The 26,503-nt window shown below is 38.3% G+C and overlaps 1 protein-coding gene across 19 annotated transcripts in view; it reads left to right on the top strand.

The window, feature by feature from the left end:
* PTPRK (protein tyrosine phosphatase, receptor type K) overlaps positions 1-26,503 on the top strand; it is a 388,760-nt gene that overhangs the window by 286 nt on the left and 361,971 nt on the right. The gene's annotated exons all lie outside the window — the stretch shown is intronic.

Genomic DNA, 26,503 nt, shown 5'->3' with positions numbered 1-26,503 from the left:
GTGGGCCCGGGGGGCGCCGGGGGGCAGAGAGTCGGGGGCTGGAGCGGCCGCTCCGGGAAGAGGGGGCAGCATCTCCCGTGCTGCGCCGGGGCGATGCGGGGCACTGGGGACTCTTGCGCCGGACCGTCACCCCCACCTGCTCCGCTATAGTTTATGAAGCACCCTTCGTTTGCTTGGGGTGAAGCTTTATCGTGAACGTGTTCTTATTTTTCGCGGCGTGAAGTGTTACGCGAAGGACTGGCTGAAATAGAATTAAGGCTCTTGTTTTTCTTTCTTCCCTCCCCCACTTTCTTTTGAATAGTACTTGCGAATGCATCGGGTGCATCAGTTGGACAGGCATTTGAGATCTTTATCATAGGCTACTGATTTGAAAACTGCCGTTAATAAAAGTATCTACACTCTTGAGACTTTAAAGGACTGATGTGTGATGTGACTTTAAAGGGGCTTTTCTTCTTTTCCTCCTGGTCCTCCTATAAATTAGTTTTTAATTGAGACATTTGAAATGTCATCGATTAAGAAATACGCTGAAGCAGTGCTGGTCTGAACAGATTATATCCATCCTTGTGTGTCTGACTTTGGTGTGTATAATTTAACGTCTCTGTGTCAGAATTGTAAAATTACATAAGCGCCTACGAGCCCTTTACCCGGGAAGGGAAATGTACCATATACACAGCTGGTAGGTTGTAGAAACAGCTAAAATAAAATATTCCCAAGCGTAATATCTTTTCATTCAAAACCATAGTTAAGTCAGACCAGTGATTTTGCTTTACTCTTAACTCATCAGACTAATGTTAACACCAAAGGTAACACTTACGTAAAGATTTTTTTATAAGCTCGTTCACTGGTGTAAGGAGAGTAGGAAGTTCTGATAACTTATATGGTCTGTGGTATTTTATGCTAAAAATGTGGCATGCAGCCCATTTTGGAATTGCAAGTTCAAGGAGTCGGGTTGGTACTGTAGGGTATGTGTTAGGTAAGTGGAAAAGAACGTTCAATATCCTTCTGACCAGAGTAGGTGAAGCTTGTCATGGAGTTGAACAATTGTATCTAGGAAACACAAGATTAATTTTTGTGTGTGTGTGTGTGTATAGCATGTCAGTAGCTAGAGACTTTAGTTTCTACTGCCAAGTATCAAGAATACTGATGTATTGAGCCAGCCGGAGGTTTATTAATCGGAGACACTCAGACTTTTTTGAAGGTTTAGCAAAATAGAGTTGTTAGTAGCTGGTTCTATCATTGTACTCAGTTTAAGGTATGGTTCTTGGGCTCTTATTAAATGCATTTGATATCCACAAGTAGAGCTATGCCCTACAGAATTTGGTAACTGCCACAAACTTTGTTTCGTTATTCTAAGTCAGTCCCTGGAGTGTGTGTGTGTGTGTTTGTGATTCTGTTGATGAGACTTCTTTATCCTGGTGTTAGTGGATGCACACAAAGGTTTGGGTTCGTATGGCTGTTCCAGTGAGAGCCTTTCTGTAGCTTATAACGAGAAGTTTCTCTGGTGCACACTGGAGCATCTGTTTTATACCTAGTCATCTCCACTGTTCAACATAGGTACTGTTTTACAATCATCTTTCATTGACTGCCTTCCACCGTCCTCACCATAATATAACAGCCTGTACTTTTCCAAGTTAAACTAAACCTAGCTGATTCTTAGCTCCCTTTTTATTAGTATTCTTCTTGTCTGAGCTGCAAGAATTGAAAACTGTTAATTTTCCTTTGTCATTAATGAAGGTATTAAATCAGTCTGGACCTTTCACAAATCTCTCTCTCATTGTAATTTGATTTTTATTTCCTTTTTATGATGCTCTGTACTACTCCTGAGCATGAACGATAGCAAGATCCAGAATTCTTCATAAAAACTTTGACGTGTTTATTAAGGGTCTAATCAAATTAGTATGAATTTTTTGAAAGTTGGCCTTCTTTGGGAACTGCGTGTGATGATTTGCCGTCTGTTCTTCCTCCTAACATATTCCATGAAAGCAAATGAGAAGGAGCAGCAGCAACTTAGGAAAAAGAACAAGATACATTTTGTAATTTGTTGCTGTCTTAGAAATTGTGTATATCTTCTCCGCCCCCTTCGTGCATAATCGAGACATTGTATCTTTTGTTTTTCTCCCCAGATTTCAAATGAAAAAGCCCCCAAGCAAACAAAACCCCAAGCAGCTTCTCTCTGCTCTTCTCCCCCGCCCCCTTCCCCCCAACACAGCCATAATCCGCAGTGTAATGTTTTCTGGTCTCTGTAGATTGTTTCTTTACACCGCTGCTTTCCATGACCCTTCAACTTGGGTGCGTGCCTGTCAGAATCTAGGCCAAAATGTTTTGGCAGTGTGTTCTCTGTTGAAGTCTAGCTATTCCTTATATAGCACCTCCTTTCATCTGCAACTCCTACAGTTTGATAAAGAACAAGTTCAGCTTGTTTTCACAACTCAATCACTTTAAACTTATATTTTTTGAATATTATTTTTAGCAATTTGCATATTTTCAAATTTGAAAAAAAAAAAGGAATATTTAAAAAAAAAATTTGGAAGAATGTTGCCAGCTTGTCAACTAGCTGATAGAAATATGCATTGCACTGCCTCTGATGGTGTCTGTGCAAGTGTGTGGGGTTTTTAATTACTAAATAAAAGATATGAGGATAAAAATTCTATGTGCATAAGCTTACCTGAAGGTATTTAACTGTGGTATTTCAGACCACAGGTTTTTTAAGCATAAAAAGCACTGAATGTTTTGTGAGTTCAAGTAATTTATTAAAATAGTTATTCCTTAGATTTTTGCATGCAAAATAGTTAGTGTCACAAATGAACATGCAAGAGTAAATATTTCTAAGTTAATCATTTTCCCTTCCCCTGATAAAATAGTTATAGTCTGTTTTTGGGAGTGAATCTAATTCAGAAATTTGATATGATAAAATAGAAGATATTATTTGTTTAATAACATTTTTTTCCATTAAATATACTTACAGAGAATAATATGAAGATTGTAACCAGCATATCTCTTGTTTGTAATCATATAGTAGAAGACACTGAGAGCTCTTTGAAAATGTTGAAAAATACTTTAAAGTAATCAAACTCAAATTAGCTCTTTGCCACCAGTACAGCAAAAGGTTCTTCAGTCACATTTTACCTTGAATGTGCTACAATTTGCATATATACGAGATATACAAGAGACACTGGTGCAGGTAGGCGTCTATGTATAAGAGACTTATCAGTAGCTTTTTTATTTCCCATCAAGCTGTTAAAATGTATTGACAAATTATATGGAAAATGAGTGAAATTGGAAGTGAAATTATTTTCTCGCTTTCATCACCTCCTTCTCAAATGTTTTCTTCTCTTTATATATTCAGTTCCTTCCATGGCACTGTTGGTTCACAGATTACTTGTCTATCTGTATTTTCAAGTGCCATATTACACTTATACAATGGATATAAATTTTCTAGTTGGAATTTAACTGATTCATGCGAAATTGAAAGCACCCACAACACAATGACCCCGGAAGTCCTGTTTAGTCCCTTTTTTCTGAGAAATTACAATACTGCTCGATTAGTGTGGTAGTGATGTACATAGTGCACCTTAAAACAAGGAAGAGGTCTTGCTCTTATTTAAGATCTAGTTATGATAATTAATAAAAATTTAAAAATCCCAAGGAGGGAGGATCTGCACACGATGGGGTGGGAGGTCCACCTAGTCCAGTCTCAGATGGTGGGCACTTGGGGAGAGGGATTTTTGTCAAGGTGAGTGACTTCCTCTGATTATTGTCTATCCACAGTGACAAAGTGTTAGTATTTTGTACTGTAAGTGGACTTTGTAACCATGATTGTGCCTGATGACATTTTCAGCCTGTATTGCTTTTAGCATTTGCCTTGCTTTCTGGTAAGGAATCTATGAGTTGTATGGGAAAAGCTGTGGTCCTTTGTTTTTTGAAATAGCTAGTTGTATTTCATATATCCTAGCTCTTGTATTAAAAGATGAATAATAATTTATCCCATTTTGCCTTCTTCATGCTACACAGAGTTTTTTCACTCTATCTCAACTGTTCTTTTTCTAGTCAGAAAAGTCCAGTTGTAGCCATCTTCTATGAAGCTACAATTCCATATCTTCTTTTTATCCTCTATCAGCCTTCTCTTTCTGTTCCAGTTCTACATTGCTCAGAGCATCTGTGAGACAGCTGCCCAATGGGTTTATACAGCCCTTAATAATGATTTCTGCTCTGTTTCTTATCTATAGTGTGATCATTCCTGTCATTTCCTTGGCTTTTTTGACCATTTGTCTCACTCCTGGTTGTGAGCTGAAACATCTGTGGAACTATTGCATTACTGAAGAGCTGAGATATTGCATTAAATGATGGTCTGTGATGTGGCTGTGACAGTGGACAGCAGAATTCTTGGGAAGGAGAGAGTCTTTAACCAGCCCTTTTGGAGGAAGGAGAGATTTTAAGCAAGGCTCTTGAAGGACCTGTGACATCATGTTGGGTGTTTGGGAGAGTTTAATGCTTACCACAGTAGTTTGTCTCTTTCTCTTTCTTGAGATGCTCTTGTTAATACAAGTAAGTTAAAAAGAGTTTATCCTCTTACATGTAAAGATTCACAGTGTCTGGATTAACATGCAGAGAGATCTGCAGCCTTGCTGTGGTGCTGCTTCCTGCTCTTGAGTCCTTACGATGTCTTTGTATGATCTCTGTTGGGTAGACCTCTAGGTCATCTCACCTCTCAGGAGATGGTATGTGACTGAGCGTCAGCATCTGTTTTGGTGAAATCTCTACTCTTTCTTTTGCAACACAGATCCTGTTGAATGTGTAATAAAAAAATTACTTCAGTTCTGTTAGCTGAGTCAGTTAGGATATACCTTGTGTTTTCAGGTGCTGATGGAATGCCTTCTGTCATAGCTTATCATGGTCATGAAAAGATGCCTTTGTAGTGCTGCTCTCAGAAGTGTGTGCTCAGATTTGGAGCTTCATTTGCAATCTGCCTATGCTGTTAAACTAATCTAAATTACTGCCGCCACAGAGGGGGGCATTTCTATCACTTGAGTAGCTCTCGGGTCTTTGCCTGTGCTAGGTCTGGCCATCAAGTGGCCTGTGGGTGAGTTGGTTTAGCTTTATGCCAATCTCCTTGAAGGGAGGATGGGGCTTGGAATTAGTTCCCTATTGGTTCACTGATGTTTGGGAGGATGAGGGCTGATGGTGGGAAGGCTCAGTTTGACAGCTGTAATTGCAGTGCAGCTCATGTGAGGTGAACCTGGAACTGTTTTGAGTCACACTGGATCTACACTCTACTCACCATGCCAGCTGAGGAAGTACAAGCAGGGGCCAGGAGGGCACAGACTGAGGTGGGAAGAGAGGCCTGGTGCTCCCTCTGGAGCTGGAGGGGTTAGACTGGGTGAAGGCGTTTGAGGCTGCGTTCTGGCTGACTGCACACCAACTGATGACAGCGTTATGCTAGTGTTTCTGACATGCAGCTCTGAGTAAAATGGGCTTAAATGTGTTCTTTTGTTCTAATAGGTAGCTAAGGCATTTATTATATAATTGTATAAGCAAGGAGTGGCCTATTCATGGCACTTAGTAGAGAGCAATTGTGATGTCAAGCAACAGAGGACTTGATGGAGCTGACACCTAGGTACAAGGCTAGAATTAAAGGATGTTGTGACACCCAGTTTGGGGCACAGCAGGAACTGGTTTACAGCTGTTTTCTGTGGTTCCCACATTTTTCCATGCATGATCTATCCTTGCCCATACTCTGGGGTTTTTAAATAGGATTGCTCATGAGATGTGGATGTGGGTAGAAGAGGAAAAATGGCCATGGTTTCTAAAGGCCAGAGTGAGCCATTTGGGCAGTGGTAAATGGCACTGGTGAAAAATTTGCATCATCTGGTTGAGCATAAAGTCCTTCTACACCTAATTTTGTAGGTCAGAGAGGTCATTACCTTGTGCTGTTTCCTGGTAAGCCTTGACTACAGGTGGCTTTAAACTAGTTGTTTAAAATTGTGCGAACTACCCAGCTGAAGTCACCTATAGTGCATACCTGCTATGTATTTGCAAGCCACTTAGTCTGCTCTTACTAGGAGGCCATGTAGTTGAAAGCTGTGTTTGCATTTTCAGTAAAAGATCTGAGGGATTAAATTTCTTGAGGATTGGTGCTGTGGAAAAGTTCAATTCTTTGTCCAGTACTAAGGTAATATGAGGTTATTTTTGTTAGCCAGTGTATGAAAGATTGGACCTTTCAGTTTGTCAGAAAGTCATTTACTTCTGTTGCCACTTACTAAAAACATGTGATTATATTTATTAATTGAGTAGGAAAAGAAGCCATTTCTCAACTACCGTGTCATGAAATTAATTCTACTGACTTATGAGACACTGTTGAATACTTTCAATCCAAGTTCTGTTGCAATGAAATTATGCTATGTTCATTCTAATTATTACACACTGGTTACTCAATTTATTTTGAGGTGGAGTTGTATGCTTTCTTTTGTGTGTAAACACTTGTTCTGTAACAGTAAAAACGACTGATGAATATTAACCAGAAGAGAAAAATGCTATGAAGAAGAATTGTGGCTGTAATTCAAGTTAATTCAAAACTGCTCAGAGTTCAATTTTTGACTGGATAACTGACTTCTTGAACTATTTTTTGTATTACTATTTCTGAATAGATGTTGTGCTTTGTGAGTACTATAGTGTGGTTTATGATATTTGTTGTTTTTAAATGATTTATGGTTTTAAGTAAAAAAGAAAAAAGACTATTAAAGCTCTGAAATTTTAGGCTGTTTTTGCCTTCTTCACTACAGTGAAAAATAAAAATACGAGACCTGGCAGAGAGTTGCCCTGTCGCTATTAATTAGAAAAATGCTCTGATTTTGTATTTTGACACCTCATTGTATCTGTATCACAGCTCTGTGATATTAGGCTAGAGTAAGATCAAAATTGTCTCGGTTCTCCTAGTGTCATCCTATTTGCCTGTTCTTTGTAAATGTGAAAGCACTTATCAGCCATGAGAGTGCTGAAGAAATGTGACTGAGTTCATGACTAGATAAGTTGTCAGTGCTGACTGCCGTCACTCTGTTTAAAATACTTTAAAGGGACACTTTCTTATAAAAATAAAGGCAGTATTATGTTTTGTTCAACTTCTGATTCCTTAGAAGAAATGCATTTTTACAATTGCAGAATGTACTTTCTCAGACATCTCTCCAATTAGTATGCTTGAGTCTGAGTGCTGCATGCATTGTAAGTAGACAATACATATCAAAACACTGTTGTGTTAACTTCAGTGCTATTTGTCATAAGTTTTACAGAGGAAATAATGGTGTTGGCTTAAAAATGTTAAGTAAACAGAAGACACCAGTCCAGTTTCGGAATTACTGAATGATTGGTCCCATAATCCCTTCCCCCATACCTGAAATAAGAAGTGGACTGTCATTTTCCCTGCTGTTCTCACACTCCTTGTCCCTGTGGTGGTGCATCTGCCTCCCACCTTCCCCAGGCCAGTGTTTTCTTTAAGTGACCTTAGACACTTGTGACAGCCCCCTCTGCCCCTTTTTTTTAACCTCCTTGGCTGTCCTTGTTTTTTGTTGGAAGAGTTTAATGTTTTGTGCCATAAGTGAAGGGAGGTAAGGTAGATGAGATTCCTTACTCAGAATGGTTAGGTATAAATAAATAGTTGAGTATAAATATAATTTGACTTTTCGTGAAATTTTTGTGTGCTCCTTTGCTTAACTGGTTAGCTGTATCTGTCTTTGTTTATGCGACAATGTGGTTTGGTGCATTCCATGTTCACTTTCCAGGCTAGAAAATTTCCAGTTAAAGAGGCTTTCCACTCTTGCACAGCAGAATTGTAATAAAATTATCTTTTCAGTCTTTTCCTTAGCCAATTCAGAAAAGCCAAACAAATATTCTCCTTGCAGTTAGTTTTTACCAGTAATCAGTCCTGACTCAATTTGTGAGTATATTAGAAATTGAAAACTCATTCCACAGGCTGGCCAACTCTTCAGCATATGAATACTTTGTGTGTGTGGTCTTGTTTAGTGCAAAAGGTCTGTTTATGTTAAGTTTCTTGCATTTGTAAATCTCTGAGGGGCTGGCTTTTCTTCCTTGCTACCTTTTCTTTCAGATAGCATAACAAACTATTCACAACCCCCACCACAAAGAAAACCCTTTGTCTCCTTGCTTTACTTACTTGTAAGAATGTAAGTAGATATGTAAGTGTGAATTAAAGAAAGATAATTTCCAGGTAAGAGCAAAACCCTTGGCCTGTAATGATTTGGATTTCTGAATCAGTTGAAACGAGGCTTGGTAATGAAAGGGATTATAATTTTCCTGGTAGACACAGGCTAAATAGATGGGTGTAATGTCACAGCATGTAAAGGTTTAAAGGTGGGGTTTTTTTCTGACTGAGGTGGCTGAAACCTGGAAGTGAGAAGTTGTTAATCAAATTGGTTTTTGTTTTAACTTTTAATATTTTTGAACCACTTCTGTTAGTAGTTACTGACTTTAGATGCTGTTATTAGCCACTGTGGCTGACTTTTTCCTTTGATAAAGTTAGTTTAATGGTTTAATGCTTTGATTCTTCTTACATAAGCGGGAAGGTGTTGCATTCCTAGGTGGTGTGTTATTCCCAGTACTTTTTTTCCTCTCCCGTTTTTTTTCCCCTTCTTTTTCCTTTCATTTGAAATACCTGTAAGCTGATTTGGTTAAGTACTGTAGGGTAGGTTAACAGCTCCTTCTGAGTCATGTTGAAGGCATGAAGTGCTTCCAGGTCTGTAGTTCTTTCCAGGGATGAGCAAGTTCCTGGCCAGTTTGTGTACCCTGTTGTCTGCACAGCAGCAGTTAACTACCAGACTCAGTTTATAGGTTGTTTTAAAGGCATTGAAATGGATATACTAAACAGCTTTTTGGGGGGTGGTGACTGTTCTCTCTGGCTCACTTATCTGCGTTTTTTGAGCTTATACTCCAAATGCTCAACTCTTTTGGTGATTTATTGGTGTTTCTGTCAAATGTTGAACAAGGAGTTGCATTAAATGACCAGCATTTTGGAAGGGCAGGATTATGCTCTCATTTAGAGAGGCTGCACAGATGTTCTTTACGAGCATTCAAAAGAGGGGAGTCTGTACATTGCTTTAAGGTTGACAGAAACCATGTATTTTAAAATCCTTGGTCTGAGCTTTATGGGCTATGTGACAAGGCTGTGAACCTGAAAGAGTAGCATTTGTGATTAATAATGACATTTGCAGACCCTAGGAATACTGGAATATCTGTTGGATTGCTTTGCTTTCATAGTGATAGTATCCAGATGCTAAGCATAAACATCTCTCTCTGTTTGCTTAAGCATGGAAATGGAAATGAAAACAAGTACCAGATAATTTGAGTTTCTGGGAAATAATTTTGGCCATCCATCTCTTTAAACAGCTACTCTTGCCACCTGAAAGCAACCTTAAGTAATTAATGGGCCAGTCCTTTTCTATGATGAAGAAGTTGAAAGAATTAGAATAATTATCTTTTAGTGGAAGTGAATATGTGATTAAACAAACAACAAAAAAACCCCACTGCTCTTGAATGTGAAGCATTTGCATCGTGAACCTAAACCTAAACAAATACCATCATTAGCAAGTGAAGCAAAAGGCAAAGAAAATACTCAAATTTACTGAGTTTCTCTATTAGGCAGACCCCAGAGGACACAGGAACAAGTGAATGAAGTTGGTAAATGTTTATTTATTTCCCTAATAAAATAACAAATTTATTCACTTTTGAAGTGCACAACAGTACTGATGTCAATTACCTAATAGGCAGTTTATTAAGTTCTTACCAAGTACTGTTTCCTGGGCACTGCTTGTGTAGTACTTGCAACAAAGCTGTAGTGGAAAGTAGTTTTGGAGAATTTCTTGTCTTGAATAATACTTTGAAAACGGGTAAGCAACATAATCTTACTTTGATTTATGAAGAATAGGGGAGGCATAAGTGCACTACTCCTTTGTCTTTGAAGGAAAAGCAAATGGTTGCATATTTATTGGAGGACAAAATTAAGTATTGGGATCCCAATTTTGTAATAACTAAGTCCTTAAACCATAAAGATCCCAAGTCCCCTTACATGTTCTTCCACATCAGTTATTGTCTTGTGGTTGAGGATCAAGTCTTGTGATGGTGGCAGCATTTTAGCTGTGCTAACAAAATAGAAGATTTGAAAAAGAGTAGCGTAAAATTAAGAAGTGGTAGAAGGGATCTGTAAATCTATTGCAGAAATCTTGAAGCGGATGAATTTCTTCAGTACTGTGCCATGAATGAGAAGGATGCCTTTTTTTCTCTATAAGACACAAAATGTGGACTGAGAATGAAAGAAGTTAAGCCCATCCTTGTTGCTGCTCTTCAGCTTTTGGGACTTTAGGAATAACTTGTATTTTATCATCATCTTGTTACACTGACAGGTTTGTGGGCAGTAATACATAAAATTCTAAACAGCTCTATTCGTGCTGTATGTTGAATGTATTGCCAGGTGAAAGAGGTCAGAAAAACAAACTAGCCTACCAGCCTGTGGGATGAATACCTTCTTAGTTAAGACTGAACTACGGGTAGGTAGGGGGTTTTGATCACTTTCTTGATAATTCTCCAGTTTTTTCCATGTGTCTGCTCAGCTTTTGTTTTATTGGTGTGGGGTTTTTTAAACTCCCAGATTAGGGTACCTTTATCTTCCAGTTTACTATATTAAAAAGGCCTTGTCAAGGTGGAATCCAGGTAAAACTGGTTTCTATTTATTTCCTAATCCTTTTTTGAGACATTCTGCATTAAAGATGACTGTGTATGGTTTATCATGGTATTCTTCCTGTCCATCTTTTACATTCTCTCTTATCTGCTTGTTTACTGCATCTCTCAACTGTAGCAATTAAGTATCTGATTAAATTTACATTCCTTTGGGTAAGAATTAAGAAAGAGCAGGCAGTATTTGACCTCAGTATTTAAGCAAAATGGGTCCTTCTTATATAAAAGATTATTTTGTCTATGTTTAGGTCCAGAGAAGTTGCTATCTCCTTATACTTTTGCAGTTCAGAACACAACTTAGGAAAAGAGTGGGATTGAACTTTAGGATTTCTGTAATCTGTCAGGAGAAAAAGCAGAGAAAGTATAGCAACATTAAGAACATTAGAGTTGCACATATTAAAAACTTCTGTCTAAATAAGTTGTAATTAAGAGGATTTGCCTTTAGCAGTATAAAAGATAAACTACCAATGATTGTATCTTCTATGTAAATGTTCAGTAATTGATGTATAGCTCATAAATGGACCCAGTGGCTGTTTGATGAATGTGTTTATACATGATAAAATATATAAATACTTCTAAGTCCCTGGAGTATTTTTGCTTTCTTTCACATATGATTGATCAGTTTACCTAAGACACAGAGTAGTTTGTTTTCAGACGCAGTTTACAGATTCTGGCATGATGAAATGTTATAATAGCAAGAGATAAAATGCACGGGCAAAGAAGATATTCTTAATGGGGGACTGTAATCAGTGTTTGAAAACTGGCTAATGGATTGCAGAAGATAGCAGCCTAACAGACAGACAGCAATAAAGACCATGTATGAAAATGCAAATACATGGTAAAATTAAATGAAGTCAAAGCTTGGCTAAATGTTCTGTATTTCAGTTTGCTTTCCAAAAACTTTGGAATGAAAGGCTTGGATAACTAGGAAGTCATCCTTTTTTAATTTAAACTGTTAATGTTGAATGTCTGTGAATAGAAACATTAAAAAAAATAATTTCCAAAGGCAAAATAAAGTTATGTTTGGGTAGAGCTGTCTGCATACTTAGCTGCACTGTATTTTGGTCTTGGAAACTTATGAATTGCTCCAGAAAGAAATTAGAAGGATCTTGCCAGTTTTATCTGTGATGCTAGTACCTCTCAGGGCAATTCTTTTTTTGTGTCTTAGAAGGACTATGGCCGTATCTGCATTGGCAAGCAATCTAGTGCAACAGATGCTGGTTGCAGAATTGAAGCATTACAGAAAGTGAGGCACTTGGAACCATTGCATGTGGTGTAGCCAGGCAGGGTTACCTCAGATTTCACAGTCTCTTTCCTGTAGGCTCATTTTTTGCTGGTGTCTTGGATTCCTAAGGATCTCATGGTACATAGTCCACTAACTTTGAATCAAGCTTCCTTGAGAAGTCTTGGAGCATTTCAGATGTGGATCTTCTGGTGTGCTCGTCTCTGACTGTGGTGGTGAAGTTCACCCGTATGAGAACTGTGCTGAGAAACAAACTAATGGTAAATGGCAATCAAGGCATTTATTTTCCTTCTCTTTTGAACCAAATTCCCAACACAGGTACGACTTTTTTTAAAAAACCAAACAAAATAACCCCCAAAACTATAGGACACTAGACAGGCTCCCTGCTAGAGAGTGTATAAAAATCAGCAGGACAAAAAACTGAAGAGGAACATGCTCTGAAAAAGTAACAATATTTTTGAAATTATGTCTCTTCCCCTTTTCACGAACATGCATCTCTACTGTGGTTTTAAGTGTTTGGCTAGTAGGCTTTTCAAGTGGTGAGCAAATAAGAGATGAAGATGATGATGTCTTAATTTAGTGATGAGTGTTTTCAAGGCCAAGAAGATAACCTGGCAGGAAAAACTGAAAGCTTGTTTAGATAGTGAAATTAAATACTGTATTCATACAATGATCTTTATTTGGGTGGGAAGAGCAAAGATTGGCCTCAAAATGTTTGAGGCAGATATCATGCAGGCTGTAGATCTCTGGTTCTGTTTTCCTCTCTGAGATTCTGTTGCCCCTTGCGATACTCATAGTTGAGAGACCTGAAGTACTTTAGTCTCATGTTCCTGTGATTTCTGTTGTACTATACCCCTCATTTAGCACCAAGACTTGACTCAATCAGAGTGTACAATGTGGCATTATGCTTTAATTTCTTATGTTCTAAATGATGTCCTAGTTTGTTACCTAGGTGCGGGGTTATCCCATCCTGCAACAGGTAAGTGAAATTTTATATGAAGCAAGACTGCACAAAATTATACCCCACTGAGAGAACTAGTCCTTAATAAGGCAAGCATGTCAGTGTGTTTGCAAGTAGCGTTGATGGTAATAACACTTATTTGTAAAGACACCAATAACGTCTCAGCCTGGCAATAACATCAGTAACACCTACAATGATTTTGAGGGAAATGGTTGGTAAATGGGGCCAAACTAGTAGTTTTCCTGTGAAAATCTCTGAAAAGAGGTAGGGGAGGGAGAGAGAAGAGTTGTTAATAAAAATGAAGTAGAATATATTAAACTTGAAAATGGAATATAAATCATAGGAAATTGGAGTTAAAATAAGAATTGACCAGGAGCAGGGGGGAAGCTGCATGCTAAGACCAGCTGAGATGTCTGCCCCTATAGAGTTTAATATCTCACTATGTGTGAAGAGTGTGATCTGGAAATGAGATTAAAACAGGAGTTGACCAGAACCAGGAGATGAACCATTGCAACTTCATGGAGGTGTCCACCCCCAAGGAAATTAATATCGCACAGACTAAGGAAAATGTGATTTGCAAAGAAGATATACATGCATTCTCTGTCTCAAGGAGATCATCTTATAGGACTTGGATAGGAAGTAACCTTGACTTTCTATCAGAGACTAATGTTCTGTTGTCAAATAGATTCTTCCAAGGCCATTTGAACATTTTACTTTAGCAGATTTAGCAACAAAACTACTATTGAATGTTTTATTAATGTTGCAAAGCATATTGTGGCAAGTTCACTCTTCTCATATTTAATCCTCTTCCTTGCACAGTAACTAATAAGCAGATCAGATTTCTGATTAAGCAATGGAGGATCAATGTCATTATTAACATACGAGACAGTTTTTTTTCTACCTCTGTTAGTGCAACAGCTCCCAAAAGCATGGAGTGTCAGAGATGAGATTGTTCTTTAGAAGGAGGGAAATGCAAATTTTTCGTAGTTTATCTGTTAGAAAACAGTGGAATATGTTTTTTTTATTTTATGGTTTAGTTAAATGCTGTATTTAACACTTTAGTTGCCCTGCTTTTTCTTGAGTTCTCCTAGTAAATGTTTTCACAGAAGTCAGGGAAGTATATAAAACTAGTTATCTCAAAATACAATTCCAGATGAGATATATTTGGTTGCACACTGAGTATATCTGATGATAAAGAAAAATTTTCGAATCTTCCCCTGCATCCCCAAGTTTTAGCATCAAATCTTTCAGGCATATAAGTTTCCTTTGGCTAGAAGTCATGTGGATGTCAGCTATCAAAGTTGTGTGTTTCACTAGGCACTCAAAAGAAAAGCATAATTGTAATTCATGTTATAGTAACAATACCTACACTACCACTTATTGCTGTCTTTCCATTTTCAATGCTAGTTTTCTAATGGAGGGTGACCAGTGCTCCTGGTTCTGTTGGCTGTCGTTGAAATAGAATGATTTACGGAGTAAGTTGTGGTGTCTCTTTCTTCTGCTGTGTTAATCAGGACACATGGGATGTTACTGCGAGCCAGAATAGTTTGGGGTTGATGATTTAATTTTGAGTGGATTTGTGAACGGCGTCTGGACCAAGAACATTAGTGCATGCATGAGGAATACCTGTGGGTGCAGGCTGGATAGTGGCTGGGTGCTGCCCTGCGAGAAAGGGGTCTGTGGTTCATTGCTGGCTGGGTATGCGTGTGAGGTTTTTTTGTTTGTTTGTTTGTTTGCTTCCGTGGGGCTTTTAGTTAATTTTTTATTTTAGTGAGCAAAATGAATTACATACTGGACTGCGCTGAGAGGATTGTAGCTGGCAGATTGTGGCAAGCTGCTGTCCCCCACTACTCAGTGCTGGTGACTTATGTCTGGAGTATTTTGTTGGGAACTGTGGCTCTTGCCCTCTCCCAGGTCACAAAGGATGTGGGGAAGCTGAAGCCTCTTGGGAAGTTACTGAGGTTGGGGCCTAGATGGTGTGACCTAGATGGTGTGATCTCCAAGGGGCACCTGAAGGGAGCTGGGCTTGTTTAGTCTCAAGATGAAGAGTAAGGGGATAATGTTAACAGGAGGTTGCAAGAACTTGAAGGGTGGTTATGAAGATGACAGAAACCATCTCTTTGATAGCAGCAAATAATACAGTAAGGGGCAGTAGACTCAAATTGCAGCTTGGGAGGCTCAGCTTGAGTACTATAAAACATTGCTCGTGTGTAGGAGGGTGGTAGAGCAGAACAGACTGCCCAGGGCAACCCCTGTCCATTGAGGCTTTCAGTCCTCAGCTAGACAAAGCTGTGGCTAATGTTATAGTCTTGGTGATAATTCTGCTTTGAAGGGGATATTTGGCCTAAATGGCCTCCAGAGGTGTCTTACAAGCAACACTTCTTTGATTCTAGTAGAACTGTACCCTGCAATTTCATGGGGCGTGGGAACAGGTCGATGCAGGTTGAAAGTGCAGGCTCCAGCCTGGCAGAATGGCTGGCTGGTCTCTGCTCCAGAGAGACATTTTGATAACCTTTGCTCCTTCGCTGAGCAGTCAGACTGGATTTTTCTTTTTTTTTATTTTTTTTTGTGAAATGATGATACATTCACATCTAACCCAGGAACGGGTTTGCAGAAACACATGGACTTCTTTGCTTTTTTTCTTCCCCCTCCCCCCCAACTCTGTGAGTTGGGCAAAATTTATGCTTCTTCATGCAAACTCATTTATAAACTTGATTCACTCTGCAAATCAAGCATGAAGACAGCAAGGGTTTGGAGTTTGACTTCTTGCTTCTGTTATATGGAAAGCATAGCTCTCCTAGTAAGAGGATGTCTGGAAGTTCTTCCATGTGATTTCCATTGTTCCACGAAAGAGGCACCTTACAGTTGTATTCAACACTTGCTGAGGTAAAACCTCTCATGCCTGTTTAACCCTTGGCTTTTTGAAGGAGGTGGTGGAATGAAAAACTCCCTTTCCAACACAGAGCACACCTTATGTGAAGTTTTCTGCCTGTCACAGACATGTGTGTAAATACACTTCTCTCTGTTGCCAGACCTTTTCTCAAAACATGCGTGAAGGTGATGTGTCCATATGTGACAATAAGGTCACATTCAAATTAAAAATTAATTTAAAACGTTTTAGTTGAATCATGTTAAAATTCTGTGTGGATTGCTTTCATTCAGTATTAAAATGTTGTATTAAAATTCAGTTTAGTGTAATTCACCTTAGGAATGGATTAGGTTAAATTGGATTAAAGTAGACTAGTTCTGGAAAAAGAGGCTCCACAAGTTTTTCAAAGTGAAGTAAAATGACTTTAGAGATAATTTAGACTAATTTTCATTGTTCCAATATGTCATCCTATGGTACATAAACACTTTTGTCAAGATTAAAATAAGGTAGGTATATGATTCAGCTCTTCCTTGCTCTGCTGAGGATAAATGTCAAATCTCTGTTTTTTTAATGTTGAGCCCTTGTTTTATCCTTCTCTTTTGGGAAGTCTCTGAAGGCCCTGTTGAGCCTTCTTCCTCAGTGTATCAGGAAGGTATATTTTTCAGGTTCTCCAACAAAGTTACTTGAGAAGAAGTGTGAACTCAGATGATATATTATGCTTATTCAAGTTGAGCTGTGCAAATTGCGTAGCTTTTAGTACAAGGCTATTTTTAAAGTTATCAATAAGGAAATGTGTAGGAAGGGGTGTCCCCTACAAAACACCAGACACTTAACTAAAAGTATGGCATTAAGGTCTGTCAGCAAGACTGATTTATCATTTGTGTAGTGCTTTCTTTGAGACTTGGTTGGCTTTAGCCTCAGAAGTATTTCAGATAACTAAGGTCCCCGAGGCATCTAGTGATCTGTTTTGGGGCAATTTAAGGAATTGTGATCCATGACCATCTGCTCTAATAATCCCGGTCAGAGCTTGAAGATGCAGATCATGGAAAGGGAAGTGTGTTTACTCCTTTGTGACCACAGTGGATGGCCGTGCTTCTGCTTAGCAAAGGGGGCCTTAACTCCTTCAGCCGCTTTAACCAATCCAGTGGCAGTTCGAGCAGTGAGCACGCTGTGTTGGCAGATTCTGAAAGGGATTAAAGTCTCCTTGAAGCTGTGTGCTCTAAAGTTGTTACAGGCAACCTTCTCATGGTTAAAAATCAAGAAACAAGCTGCTGCTTACCAAGGAAAATGTGCCCCCTCTGCCAAACCCTCAAATTCAAACAGCCCACAGAATAACACCTTTGTGCATGATGTGTTTGATGTGATGTGTACTAGTATTTGTGAAACAAGCTTTTTCATATTGTCAAAACTTTTTGAGCTAATATATTCAGGCTATTTTGTATTTGGGAAAAGTAGTTACCTCTTCGTATTTGTTTTAATATATGATAAATTAAGTGATGACTTTGTTGTGAATTTAGAATTTGAAATGGAAGCAGTCTTTCATTCCAGAAGTACAGACACTTTTGTTTTGTAGAAGATCAGTGCAAAATTTTGTAGTAATTTTCTGTAGGTTCAATGTAAATTATTAATATCCAAGTAAGTAATTTTGATTGGCTATTGTGCTTCTTGGTGCTTAACTACAAGATTAAAAGAGTGGATTGAGTTCTGTTTCGTTTAGCTAGCACAGAATTCTTCAGCCATTTCTGTGGGCAAAATGCCTTCTGTTATGGGATCTGTGCTACCTGCAAAGATCATTCGATGTCATTTAGTTAATACCACATTTGCTATATTTGAAGGAAGAGTCCTTCACTTAAAGTGCATTCAGTTTGGGGTTACATAACACTAACCTTGGAGACTGTTGTGATTGTAGGATTTTGCTTCCACTTCTATATCCCATGTATGTATTACTGAGTACTGTCCTGTCACTTCTGTTCCTCTTTTGCATGCTATAATTTCAGTAATTTGCATGCTGTAAATTCAGTCTGATGAAGAGTTTGATGCACACTCTGGAAAACTGCACATGGCTAGCAGCCTGTTGTCATGAAAATAGACACTGAGGGCAAATATGCAGATAATCAAAAAATGTTTGCTTTAAAATTCTGATTTGAGAAAGATCAGGAGCTTAAGTTGCTTTAGATGGGGGGGAAAAACCCTCTCTCCCACTGGTTGCTGGTAACATTTCCCATTGGAATGATAGTGCTCTTGACCCACATATGTTGGTGGTTTTTTTGTTTTTTTGGTTTTTTGTTTTTTGGTACAGTACATCATTGTTGATGACTCCTTGCCATTCAGAAATTCAGGAATAATGATGATTCAAATGCTTTTTAAATAGGAAATCCCATAATATTGATGAAAATGAGGAAAAAATGAGAAGCTGACAAACAGTTGAAGCACCAAAACCAGAAGACTGTGTTTAATAGGATATTTGTCTTCATTTTTTTTTATTATTCTGTATTTTTCCCCACTCTGTGATTTAAAAGAAGTATGAAGAAAATGTTAAAACACTACTTATTGGCCTAGACTTTGGATCCCATTCTTAAATACTGCCAGTATTGCATCTTATTGAACATCCTTGAAATACTTGGTATTATATGATTGGAATTTTAATTTCCTGGAATTTCTGGGAAAATGCTTAAACTCTAAAGGGTTTTTCTTGATTATTCTTTTTAAATTGACTGTGCTTAGGAAAGTTAAGCAACCCCATTCAGAGAATGCTCCAGGACTGCCCAAAGCAATTAGCATAAACTTTGTGGTTTCCAGTTAAAACTTCTCATTCACAAGAAAAATCTATCCCATTTTTGGCTTGTTAGTTTGAATAAAAGAAAAACTTTTAGGCTTTCAAGCCTGCATTTGTAAAATAATTTCAAATCTAGTGTGTAGGCTTCCAAATTGCTAGTTGAAGACTGGTTTGTTTAAAATATGTCAACACCAATTAAATTTAAATTCTGTTTGGTTTCATGTATTGGAAGTTGTTCTTTGTATGATCTGGAGCTTTCCTTGGATTCCATAGTGGTAATGTGTGCTGCTTGAATGAGTTAACACTGCTGGCAGTTCAAGTAGAAAGAAAAAACCTGAGGAGAAATTATGTTCAAGTGGGTAGCCACTTGCAATATGATACCAGTCTTGAAATTCCTAGAGCCAGATTAGTATGATCTGGTTTATTCCTACAAATACGGACCTTGGGGCTTTCTTCATTGTCAAGTGAGTACGTTGAAGTCACAGTTCACTGCGGAGCCATGTGTATTATGGATATTACATACTTCTAGCTTGAACAAGGAGGGAAAGAAATGAGAAGTGTGAATGTTTTTGTTTTCAGGCTAGTTTCTAATGTAGGGAGAGAGGCAATTTTATAGAGCATTTGGCATTCTTAGAAGAAAAACTAAAAAAAACCCCTAAAATCTGCTTACATTCAGGAAGATTGGTATTTTATTTATTTCCCCTTCTGTGTTTCTAAGAACATCTTAATTAAACAAGAAATCTTTCAAGCATTGCTGAAGCAATGCTGCAAAATTGTTATACCTGTTTTCTCCAAAACTATGATGCCTGTAGCAAATTCGTGAATTAAAAATGTCTCACTCTCCACTTTTTACCTGAGACAAGGAACATTTAAAGGTTTTCAATAAGGTGCATGTATGCATCCTTATGTAATTTTAACTTTTCTGCATGTTAGTTTATTATTATTACCCCTCATCTGTTTTGTGTTCTAATTATTGAGCACTCGTTTCAATTGCTTTTACTAATGCAAACAGAAGGAAAACCAGGAGAGAAACCATGAGTCAACTGAAATAATTATTTTTCATGATGGCAAGTTGAAATTGATTTATTCAGGTGCTATGTTTCTGCATTTTTCTAGGATTATCAACTGCAAGTTTGATTCCATCATGGGGTTATAGATTTGTCTGGCCTAATGTATAATTTGGAGCTGATTTTTACAGTGCATTTTTGGGATTTGTTGGAGGGTTGCTTCCAGCCTGCCTCCAGCATCTGGAGGCAGGTGCTTAGGATCTTGGAGTTCCTCTGAAACAGACACTTTGGCTGGTACGAGATTGCCCTGGCACCAGGATTTTGTCATTCAAATCTTTAGTATTTCTGTGACCTTTCTGCTCAGCCACCTCTGAGGATGGTAACAAACTTCCCTGTGAAGACACTGGAAGGAAAGCTGGAAGAGACTGGCTGAAGCCTGGCTTGTCGGCTGTGGAAGTCAGTATTACTCATGGTAGCTTTAGGCTGTCATGAGACTTTGGGCTGAACTTTACATACAGGTTTTAGTGCTCTGGAAAGTAAGTGGTTATGGTAATTGTGTCTTCAATCCTACTTCATTTCTACGAATGGAGTGTGGAAGCAAGGGACTTTTTAACTTCTCCCCAAGCTTGAGTAGATTTTGACTGCTGTCTAAAAAACTTAAAAATGTTAATGCATCTAGGTTAACACGACAAGCAGTTTTTCTTTTCCTGGTTTTCCATGAGATAAGGTTAGGAGCAGGTTCCTTGGCAGCTGACCTGAATTGGTGCTTCTCTTGGTGCCTCTCTCTTCCTCTTTCCTTGGCATGAAACTCCCTGTTCCGGGTTTGCCAGTCCAGCCTGATAATCCAGCAGGAACCTATTCCTTGAGGTGCTACTTAGGTGGAAGGGTGGGCCAGGAGCAATGCTGTTGCCGCAGGGAGGCAGCGGGGCCAGCAGCGATCCTGGGAGTGCAGGGTCAATTCCCGATCTGAGAGAGCTCCAGATCCTTGGCTTTGTGGCTCAGGTGAGCATGAGTCCAGGCACAAAGGGTGGAGGCCATAGTTGGTGTGCCACTAGGTAAGAGTGATGAATATTAATCATGCCCCTAGGCGTTCCCTTCATCTGTTAACCTGTTTACTGGCAAACCTTTCAATTTTTTCCCCATCAGACACGTCTGGATAGCTTTCTAGGGCTTCAGAGTTAAGGCTGAGTGTTTTTCTTTAACTTGGGTTGACTGCCTGCTGTCGGCTAGGAAGGATGAAGTGCCCACTCCATTTCCCCGGGCTCCTCGCAGTTACAGCTGCAGCTAAAAGGTTGGAAATTCTCCAGAATTCTCCATCCACTTCTGGGAGAAGGATGCAATTTATTTCATTCTGAAGCACTGTGCAATGCTTGTTGCCGCTAGTCCTAGATGAAAACCAAAAAATTGTGCACTCTAATTTTCAGCCATATGTTGGTTTAACCAGCTCAAATGCCAGTATTCTCTGTAAGCCTCCTCTATGTAAACCTCCTCATGCCTCCTGTGTTATGTCTCCTGTGGCCTCTTTGACACTTTATTAATATCTGTTTCCAACTGCTCGAAAAGGTTACAATGTTACTTTAAAGGGTTTTGCGTTTTTGTCATTGTGATGTTATTTTTCTCCTGCGATTTCAAGTGGTAAAAGGTCAGAATTGGTAATCAAATCTTACTGGACTGAACTTAGAATATATGCTTCCCCTTTTACCAATTATTTTGTGTCAGTCTGTTTGTAACTTTCCTTGGATAGCATGTGGAAAACTTTTATAAGCATGAGCGTGCTATAGTTAGTATGCCAGCATGGTGGAAACATTTTTCAGGTTGTATTTTTTTTTTCCTAAGTAGTCCTCCTTTAGGGTTAGACAAATAGGGAAGCAGTCTGTTAATGACATTACTAATTTCATATGGGAAGACTTGAAAAGGACAGGCTAATGAGAGAGTTGAAGTGAAACGATTTCATGTTTTTTATTCAAGGTAACTTTGCGATCCTTCTGGATGACATTAGTCCTGTCTGAAGGTTTCTGTAGTGATTCATAAATTTGAAACCAGAGAGTATTTTTGTAAAAGCAAATATGTAGTTTGGCATAGTAGCTTAGTAAGTCCTTTTTCATAAAAGACTGAAAGTGCTACCTCTTCTAGATGAATCATCCTAATTATATCTTTCCACTGTAATTGCACGTGCAGTATTATTAGGTGGCATTAAAGATGTAAATGATAAACATTGCAGATTTATTCTTCAGATTGTGGTTTCAGGGCTCTCTTTCCTGCTTTCTTGGTCTTGACAATGTTGCATGGAGGTAAAGTCTGCTGCTTCTAATCACACTTTTATTTTATGAGTTCCATGTACCATTTGGTGCAAACCAGGTTGTAACTGTAACTCTTTGAACAGATGAATCTTCTTCTTGGACTGATCGTGGAGGGATAGTGTTTTGCAGCTAAAACCCCAGAGTTTATTAATGGCACAGTACAGAAATTGCGACTCTCTCTAGGACTTTTGTATGTGGCTTTCTGGGTTTTTGAAGGTGTCTGAAGTGGACAAGTGATAGCAATTAAGGTAATTTTGATAGTCTGATTAACAGAAATATGTGGTCAGGGACTTCTCTGCTCAGCCACTCTGTGTTACCAGCACTGGTGTTACCATTAACCTGTTACCACATTTGCATTTACTACAGCTGAGGGTGTTTTGTTGTTAGTGATTCTATTTATATATTTATTTATTTATTAAATAAAAAAGAATCTTGCCAGTGACTGCTATGGTCTTAAAAGTTTACTTTGTAGAAAATTAGACAGGAAACTTGTGTCATACTCAGTACTGACCTTGAGCATGTAAATACACAAGCATCTTATTTTACAGACTCCTCTTAGAAAACATTACTTTTAAAAATATCTTTTCCTGGCTTAATGACCTAAATTTTTAGCATTGTGTTCTCCTAGGCCTAAACTTTGGGTCAGATTTTATAGTTCAGCAGCATTTAGGGCAGAATCCCTGTATTGAAACTCCATGATGATCACATTGTGAACAGGAAAAGTGGATTTGAATGTACAGATTTGAAACTCCTTGCTCTCTTTGGTTTTGTTTGAGTAGGTTTGGATATATCTAGGAGAAACGATAGAAAGATTTGTACTATCGTTCTCTATTGTGCAGGCAAACTAGAACCTGTGCTGTCGACTTAACTCATGGTTGAGTCATTCACGTCCAGTTTGGGAAGTAAAGGGGTTCTCTGGGAAGAGACAAACTTAACCTAGAGAGGTTGCTGTACTTGTCAGTACAGTCTGGATTTTGTCCCTCTTTATTGGAGGGACAGAGAGCACTGTGATGCATCTGAGAGGTGTTTGTTGAGTTTGTGACAACCTAATTAAAATTGGCAATATTCATTAATGTTAAATTCTGTTGTTAAATACCAAAGTTCATTTTGTTGTTAAATACCAAAATTCATTAATGTTAAATATGTAATGTTAAAAATTGTTTTGCCCATAATTGTTCAAATCAACATTTTTCTTATTTAGTCCTTATAATATGCACTGGAGACTAACTCAGAGTTAGCTATCTCAGTGTTAATTGGAGCATTAACTGTTCTACCAGTCAGACTCCTAAAAAAATGGAATCTCTGATCTTCAGCAGTGGATGTAAAGGGTCTGTGAAGAAGGTGAGGGTAATGCCTGGGTAGATATAGTAGCATGCTTTTTGAATATGGCATTCTTAACTAATAACTTTGCTACAAAATTACAATTTTAGACTGTCCTCATCTGGAATCTTGTTGTAAGGTTAAAGCCGGTCCAAGATCTTTTAAGAGACAGGTTTTACAATGTTGTCCACTAGTGCTAAGTAAGGCATTATTTTAATGCTTCTGGGACACGTCAGAATAGATGCTTCCATTTTCTCACCCGTCCTGTTTAATTAATTTTTGTTGGTCATTAATTCTATGTCAATCCCTTTGTTCAAGAGATGGAAGGAGGACAAGACCAGTAGGATTTATTTAAATTACTTATAATGTTCCCATGGCCATTAATATAATAGCTGAATGCTTTATGAAAGCTATGAAATTTGATGCAATAACTTCCCTGTTTTTAAATAAAGATTGTGGGATTTAATACTTTCTCTCAGAGAATGTCTGCAAATGAGTAGCTGAATGCATGACAGAAAAAGAGGAATAGTGTTGAGAATAACGCAGAGTAATGCATTTTGCAATCTCTCATGTTACAAGTGCAAAGTGTCTGTTGGAGGTAATAGAAAACATGAAATTGTAGGTGCTTACAAGCTGTAGTTACAAACTTTGAAGTTTAGGGGAGTGGCAATTTATCTTTTTTTGAAAAGTAGCCACTTTAAAATACCTAATTCTGATTAATTGTCTGGTACTGTGCTTCATTGCAGACAGTTATTCTCTCTTTTGGGTCTGCAGTGGGAAAACCTCTAGCTGAGAGTGCTGAAGAAGTAATCTTCACTGACTGCTACATTTTATCTTTGGAAGAAACCCTTTAAGAACATGCTTTTATATGGTGCTCTTGATTTTTTTGTACCCTTTCACTCTTCCATTTGACTTTTGTTCTTGTTGGTAAGGAGTAAAGTTTGGAAGTTACCAAGTTTCATAACTTCTGAGCACCAGTACAAAGTCTGAGGACTTCTGCCGTGAGCGGTGGTCAAAGTAAAGAGTGAACCTTAACTATGTAACTATTAAGTTTTGGCACACATTTAAACCTGGAACTTGCTTGAACTTTCAAATATTTCTAACAGAGCATTTTGTGAGGGAGTTTGTGGGCATGCTTTTGTTGTTTCTGTAGAGCTGTAAATGTGAATAATATTTCCTGCACAAAAAAAAGTGTGTGATTTCCCTTCTCTAAAAAGCATATGAACTGAAACACCAGAGAAGCTGTGGAGCAGTAGCTTAAATCAAGGAGGTAAAAGAATGAGCAGGGAAAAAAAGTATAATCTGCATCTGAGTTGGGATGAAATTCCTTATTTTATTCTCAGATTTTAAAAGTACTTTTAATCAAAACTTAGTAGAAAACCTTTACCTGCCTATTTTAAGTAGCAATTTTTATGGGAAACAGGAAAGCTGGACATAGAGCAGGCTATGAGCACATAATTTACGATCCAGTGTGCAAGCACATATGAATGGGATAACATAAATTAGTAGAGGAGGCAAAAGTGCCATTTTTCATAGAGATTGAATCTACAGGACAGCATTAACGTTGTAAACATTTTAGAGGAGGTCAGTGTTGGCCAAGCAGTGATTTATAGAGAATGGCATAATTTTTTTTTTGGTCAACACACAAAGTAAAGTTTAATTTCCATCTGTATTTCCTTATTGCTTGCTGGTGTTTCTTCCACTCCCTCCTGGTCTCTCACCCCTCCCCTCACCAGACAAGCATTCCAAAGATAGCCCAGAAATACTCTTGGGTAAAATCAACTTGAAGGCTCTGGAGTGCTTGTTGTAAGGAAGAGATTAGATTTGTTTGGACAGGAATGTAGAGTTGAGTTGCTCATAGCATGGTGTCACGCAAGTGCATGTAAATTGTTCTAGCAAACAAAGTTGAACACATTTTATTTTACATGTGATGCTGTTACAAGATCTGTTTCTGTAAGTAGCCTATGTTGAAGACAGCAGGAAGCATCAATTTCAGATGCTTGTAAGCCAGTTTATAAATTATGAAAGTTGTGTGTGTGGCTTATTTTGTTTGTTTGTTTTCTTTTGGGTTTTTTCCCCCCTTTTATTTTTGTTTGGAGAATCGTGGTTAATTTAAAAAAAAAAAAATCTGTGTAATTATATGTGCACTAATTATAAATGCAACATTAACCTGACAACCACAAAATCAATATGTTTTGCCAGATGTTTAAGTAGTGTGATTTTTGCAGGCACTGCACATGTGAGCTCTATCTTTTTTTCTGTTGACATAGAGTCTTGGGTGGTAGTCTTGGGTACGACCACAAGAAATGCACCAAACCCAAGAAAATAATTTTTCTGATACATACACATACACTTTCATGTATTAATTTTCTGACTGGACTTTAATTTCTCTTGGAATTTCAAGCTTCATACATGCAGCAATTTCCTTTAAAGCTGCGTCCAACTTATTTGCAGAAGCAAATCCCTTTTGTCAGTAACAAGTAACCAGGAAGTAAAATGAAAAAAAAGCATTGGAAAAGAAACTTTAAGAAAAGATTTGAGATGAATGCTTTGTTTCTCCCTGTCTTGCACAAAAGTCTCTTTTTCTTCTCAAGCCATTTAATTGTGGGCATGAAGGGATTTTTGTTGTTCCCAGGTTGTTTTTCCAACTAGCTTGGAACTATCTGAATGTTGGATGGGGGACGCCTTGCCTGTTGCAGTGAGGTTTAAACTTTCTGCTGGAAGAGCTTCGTGTAGCCACGAAGCTGACTGAAAGCTGTAGGTGTTGGCTGTGTATGGTGTCTCCTTCTGGTACTGCAACCCAGGAAGACCCTCTTGGGCGGGGTCTCCAGGAAGACAGGTGACATGAAGAGAAAATGGATGGATAAATATCCAGGTGAGCTCTCCTCAGTTTGCAGGCTCTCAGGCTTGTTGTAGAGTAGGAATTTTGTAGGTACTTGATGGATTATTTTTTGACTGAGGCAGATCTGCTTAATTTTTTCCCATTTCAGTAAAAAACTAATACTCTCTGGGGGAAGCTGTTGTTGGGAGTCAGCTGGCTTGAGCCTGTCATACTCTGGTTTTGTGTCTCCTCAGTTATTTGGTTTCTCCTTCTGCCTTGATCCACCCTTTTTTTCCTCTTTTGGTTTGGGGGAAGCAATAGAAGCTTTAAAAAAAAAAAAACAAAGCTCGAATTCCCTTCCCCCTCTCTCCCCCCCACCCCCCCGGTTTGTTTTATTTGTAGATTTTTGGGGTATTTTTGTTTGTTTGTTTGTTTGTTTTGTTTTGTTTTCGTTTTCTCTGCCAGTGAG

Source organism: Corvus brachyrhynchos, unplaced genomic scaffold (genome assembly GCF_000691975.1).
Source record: "Corvus brachyrhynchos isolate BGI_N302 unplaced genomic scaffold, ASM69197v1 scaffold14, whole genome shotgun sequence".
Classification (NCBI taxonomy): Eukaryota; Metazoa; Chordata; class Aves; order Passeriformes; family Corvidae; genus Corvus; species Corvus brachyrhynchos.
Note: the sequence above shows the minus strand (reverse complement) of the source record. Positions and strands in the feature narration are given on the sequence as shown.